Source organism: Anastrepha ludens, chromosome 4 (assembly GCF_028408465.1).
Source record: "Anastrepha ludens isolate Willacy chromosome 4, idAnaLude1.1, whole genome shotgun sequence".
Taxonomy (NCBI): domain Eukaryota; kingdom Metazoa; phylum Arthropoda; class Insecta; order Diptera; family Tephritidae; genus Anastrepha; species Anastrepha ludens.
Genome location: NC_071500.1, coordinates 128,189,191 through 128,195,361, shown reverse-complemented (window position 1 = coordinate 128,195,361; position 6,171 = coordinate 128,189,191). Strand labels below are relative to the sequence as shown.

Below are 6,171 nucleotides of genomic sequence, written 5' to 3'. Positions count from 1 at the left end.
GCTTTAGAGATATATCTTCTACTGAGCAAAGTTCTATGATTCTGCTTATACCAGGCTGTATTTTAAGGGATATTTTCTTCTTTTTTAGCATATTGACGATACCATAAAGCGGGTTATCATGAGAAAAAATATGTCACGTTGGATCACATTTGATTCATAATGTAATACGTTTGAATAGGTTGATAGAGTCATTACGGAAATGCGTGATTTTTCTTCTTTTTATAGTTTTCGGCCCAAATGACGCATTTGGACTCAATGTAAATGTTTCTTAGATCGATTTGATACCGATAATCTGGAGTTTATACTGCCACTTAAGCCTTTATGATTGACCGGAAAACCGGAAACCGTTAAAAAGGTTTTGGAAAATTGGGTAAAAATCTGGAATACCGCGAAGCCAGCCGAGTCAGCCAATGTATGTGCTTCATAAATAATGAAAAAATGTTTTTTTAATAATAAGAGAATATTTTCGTTCATCTTTAAACAGTTACCTATATTTGCACCACCCTGTGCAACCTTATTTGCTTGTGCACTGAGATATTGAAAAATGTATATCTGTACGCTTGGATGTGTTTACTTATGCATTTTACCGAGCGGTAAATGTCAAAAAGTGAACACGATTTTTATAAAAGAGCCGCACGGCAGTTAGAAAAGCCGCAAAAACGAAAAAAAATTAAACTCGTAAAAATATACATACGTTCCGCAATATGATATTAAAATTGCATCAGCCTTTTCATAGTTTTTTTCTCTGTTTTTTACCTTACTAAATGAAGTTAGTCGATCATTTTTAATGAAGTAGTGATCGTTTGGAGCGCACGGAACAACGCATATAATTAAGCAGCAAACGTGAACACAACAACGGCGTAACAGAAAGTAAACATAAATTAACACTAGTTGGCAAATTTCCCATATCTTGAGATACGTAGATACATATACACATAAATATGTATATGAATGCATGTGTGTAGACACTTTTAAAAAATTACTTGAGATAAAATCAATTTGTTTGGCAAGTGTATTGATTGAATGAAAGAAATTATGCTTATATCACTTAATTAACACATCAGCTCAAAATATAGATCAAATTATGTTGTATGTGTCGCGAAAATCTATTATTTTCTACTTTCCGCGAGACGGTCACAAGTTCGCAAAACGAGTTAGTTACACTGTCGCTAAAATGAACTTTGTTGGGAGAAAACTTGACTATCAAAACCAAAATCTGTACTGCCTTAAACGGTGATGTGAAAAGTATTCGGATAAATTAATCTCGGTACGTGCGTTTGCATAGTCAATATCCAAATCAATAAAAATGTATAAGTAAACGACAATATTCACATTTTCATTGAACTCAGCATGTATAAGAAACTCTGGCTTTGCATATGGTTGGGGGAGTACTGTCACTATGGGTGCATATGACTTGGAATGAAAGCTGGAAGTGTCAGATTCATTTAATGGACAAATAACTGAGATAAATGGCAAATATATGAAGCTTTTGAACCACAGCTGGAATATTTTCAATGGAAATAGCCCCTTTCAACAAAATAGTGGTCCTAGGCATACTACCAAAACTAAAGAGTTTCAAGGAAAGAGCATTTAGATATAGATTAAATACCGCAGTGTATCGATCTTCAGTTTAAGAAGTTTTAAGCTGTATAAGATTGTTTTTAATTTCTAGAAAACCTCCTTAAATAGTGGGCTACGGAAGAAATTATAAGAAATCTATTATTTTTCTGAAAATATGTCGTAACACGAAAACCGTGCCGTACATGGCCGCCGCAGCCGATTGGTTTGGTGTGTGATTACCATTACACCAAATGATAGAAACGGTTTTTTCCTTATAGCGGTGGCCTCTCAGCAAGTAATGACAGTATTTCTGGAGTGTATTTCTTCCCTGAAAAAGGTCCCCAAAGCTCCTCATAAAAACCATCTGCCACTTGGTGACGGCATAAAACTGTAGGTGTGGAAAAACATTAAGGCGCACACACCAAAGAGGAGGAGGAGCCCGGCGAAACACCCAACAAGGCCAAGCATTTGTGTAATTTATTATATCGGAGAGTTACTGGAACTTGAATGATGAGGCTCTTGCTTTATCAAAGGTTTATCGGGCTCATCAATTCTCGACCTCCATATCAAATCCTTCAAAAAATATTCTTTCACTTTGCACAACTTAAAATCTGCTTTTAAAATTTTAAAATCACTTTCACTTCATTCTAAACTGTTTCTGGGTTAAAATAAAGTTTACTTTATTTATGAATATTTGAATTTTGAAAAATCTGACGCAACTTATGACACAAAACACCAATATAAAACCAACTTTTGAAATTTAAAATCACCATCAATTAACTTTAAAGGTTGTTTTAGTAGTTAAACCCGTTTTGACTTTTTCCATAACTATGAACCCTTGCTTAAGAATGTTATAATGTGCGTTGATCTATTCTACCAGATAGTAAATAATTAGTTACAAGTACTTTAACTAAAAGTAGAGGTTATACGTGTTTTTTTTTCCAAGCTTGATTTTTCAACTCGGCCGAACTAATAACGCGAACAAATATTGACCGATTGACTTAAAATGTTAACTATATATTTTCGCCGTAGCCGACTGGATTGCCGAGGCTACCATTTGGAAATGCCCAGGTACGAAACTTGAGGCATGAAACACCAAATGTAAACAAGAGTTTTTTTCTAATAGCGGTCGCCCCTCGGTAGCCCATGAAAATAAATTGTAAGCACATTTTATTCGGTCGCAGTCTCTTAAAAAGGCTTCATTAAAGCAAAACTGTGCAGACGCCATTTTCTTTCATACTCGTATCATTCGGTGGGTAAGTTGTATCAGTTGATTTAGAGAGTCAACCGGCGGTTGTTTCGGGAGCTTTTGAATCAAGGTGGTATGATTAAATTCACTACTTATGCACTGGTAAATGTTTTTTAGCTTGATTTAAAAAAAAAATTAACAAAATGAATGAATGAATTGATTCATTTCTAAATAATAATGATCCAGTTTTCGATTCAAATTAATTTACACTCCATAGTGGAAGTAAATTGCAACCAGTTTGTCTAAAATTGAAGAGCTTTTATTTGAATAAAATTCTGTAATAAAGGATCGATATTTAAAAACTTTCGAGATCCCGGAATTTCTGGGACCTGAAAAATAGCGGAATCGGCATTTGTAGTACATCTGCAGCTTAAAAAAAAACCGAAAAACATTTGCAAGTATATTATTTAAAAATATACAATGTTTTATTTATATAATTTATACAAAATTGCTTGCTCCTTTCAAGACACATTAAAAAAGGCTTTCTCCCATTATCAAGTTTCTGGACCCGCCAGTGTGCTTTGTAAATACCTACATAGATACATACAAAAATATTCCTCAGCATTTAAGTACATACATTTTTTTAATTTTATCCCATCTTCAGGGCACTCTTAAGTGACTTGAGTTAAGTATATTAAGTATATAAGTGAGTGTGTTTACATCATTTCTTTAAATTTAATTGAAGTACAGTAAAACAAATACTTTTAAATAAGTAAACTCTATATAAATTGTTTGAAATTTTGAGGAATCACATACTTTTTCACTATAAAATTCTTAGGTTAACACTTTCTGAGAAAGGTACAACAATCCGAAGAATAAGAACTTGGCATATAAGAAATTTAACCAAAAACTATTAAAGAAGAGACTAACGCCTTCGATACACTAATACAACCCTCCTCTATGCTCACTAATACAACCCTCCTCCAACTTTCCATTTTTCGAAACAGTGCTGTTTTCTCCTTTCAATCCAACGAACTCAAACTCATTTGCTTTTAATCCAGGTTTCATTTTAGAAAGCAGATAGAAATCGGGCATTGCAAGCGTCTGGTGAGTAAAGCGAGTGTTCTAATCTGGAGCGTTGTATGTGACTGAAAACCTCTTGGCAAACAATGTGCAATAGCATTGCCTTGGTGGAGAATTCATGACTTGCCCTCTCACAACAAACGTATGTTTTTCCTTCCACAAATTTTAGCAAGAACGTGAAAGTAATAATGCCTAATGGTTTAACTTTCAGGAAATCTGTCAAGGTTGCAATTCGAAACGGATTACCAATGTTTCTATATATATTGTCAACGGTTTTTGAAGTTGCGATTTGTGGAACATCCTCGAAGTCTTCTCGGCCAACTTGAACAACTCAAAAATACATTCACGCCACAAACCTTAATTTTTATTAACAACTATTAATAAATATCAATGCGAGTTTTCCAAGCTTCATATGAAATTTCACAACAGTTCGTTCTATTGTTAAACTCAAAATTTTTCTGGCGAAAGAAACCTATCAATGTAGCCCGATTTATTTACAGAAGCGAAAGGTACTGCATTTGAAAGCAAGTGATTTAGGTTGAACAACTGGTAATCGCTGGCGTGTGGCACATGCGTACTTTTTTAGGAAGATTTGTAAGTTTTGCAAATGGCGTCGCACTTGTGAGTTAAACAGTTATAGTATACAAACAGACAATCAATGGAGCGCATAAAGGTAAATAAAAGATAAAGATTTCCCACTCCCGAAAGCATTCTTCATGACGATCAATCGTTTGAACAAATTTTCGAAGTACTTTGTCCGATCTCGTTTCTAGGGAGTTTTTTAAATTGTGTGCTAAACAACGCGAACAAAGGAAAACTAAATCTCACGATGTATAACATAAAGGTTTTGCTCAATCATTTCGTGCACATCAACAATATTTCCTGACACAAAAACTGGTTTGGACAAGCTTCAGAAATTCGGTGACGTACCAACAGCTACCACGAGAAAGTTCATCGTACCAGTTTTTTACGGTGCTAAAGACAGCTGCTCCGTCGGAATGAGCTAGTGCGTGACTATCATTCGATATTGCCCGGATTCGAAACACCGAAAACAGCAGGTCGGTGGCAAAGTTAAAACATATATTTGTGTTCTTTCATGAACTTTATTGTTGTGGAATATGTGCAGTTTTTTTTTTTTTTTTTTTATTATGTTATATGTTATACCTACGTACCAAATTAGTAAAAAAAAAAAAAAAAATCTTAAAACTCACACAACTCTTTTAATTTTAATTCAATTACAGTCAAATATAGCTCATTCGACGCAAAATTAAATTTATTATAACAATATTGTACTAAAAAATCCTCAATATCGGATAATATCGTAAAAATTATATCAAAGTTGAAAAAATAGAGAAAAAGTAAAAAAATTCCAAATACTTCCGTCTACAGTCTCGTCAGTTGTCATTTCAAAAAAATTGTCAACACACTGTCAAAAAGGCTTGTTCTTGTTCTTTCGAACTAAAAAAACAAATTCGAAATCGGATGGAAATTGGCGAAGTTAGGAGTGATTCTTCACATCAACCTACTGAAAAACGGTTTTATGGCCATAAAATGAGATTTTGGGGGTGTATTGGAAATTTCTGCTATACCATTTTGTTTAGTTTTTCTATAGCCATAAGTTGTGCTAGGTCTCCATAAAAGTATAAAATCACTGTCGCACAGTGTTATGAAAGTAACCAATATATTTCCTTGGTGTATGTGGTGCATAATTGTGAGGAAGGTGAGTTTCGCTTAAGAGAATAATTGCAGGGGAGTAAGAATTAATAAAGATTTCAAGGTGAATATATGTAGTTGTTGAAATAGCCATTGATATTCCATTGTATAATTGGGAACTTAAGGATAGGAAAAAAGAAAAGTGAACTAAGTAGAGAGGAAGATGAAGTTAGACTTTTTTTTTTTTTTTGTCGGGACAACTAGCAAGTGCAGCACTCAGACATTAATTGAGTCCATTGTACTACACTTGGATTCCCTTTTAATTTTCTTTAAATCTACCCGATCTCCGAAGAAATCTGAGTAGATCTTGTGGTGCCAAGCAGCCAAGATGGTCGCTTCTTAACACATCAGTGCCAAAGACCTCAAACCTGATTCGAGCGAAGGCGGGGCAGACATACAGGAAGTGGTCCGCCGTCTCATCCTCCTCTTCACAAGTTGGGCAGAGTACACTGTCTGAGATGCCCAACCTTTCCATGTGCTTTGCCCACAGAAAGTGGCCCGTCATCAGTCCAACCAGCCGTCTGCACTCCCCTCTGCCTAATGACAGAAGGGTTTGCGACAGTCGATCGGACATGACAGATAACATCAGTTTTGTCCATCTGCAGCCTCTCTCAGCCTGCCAAGCT

At 35.0% G+C, this 6,171-nt stretch overlaps 1 long non-coding RNA gene across 1 annotated transcript; it reads left to right on the top strand.

Annotated features, from left to right (window-relative positions):
- Positions 1 to 663: 663 nt before the first annotated feature.
- Positions 664 to 5,011, top strand: LOC128862518 (uncharacterized). Its single transcript, XR_008454490.1, has 3 exons — positions 664 to 870; positions 3,811 to 3,974; positions 4,044 to 5,011. It is a non-coding gene; the product is annotated as an uncharacterized LOC128862518 (long non-coding RNA).
- Positions 5,012 to 6,171: the final 1,160 nt, after the last annotated feature.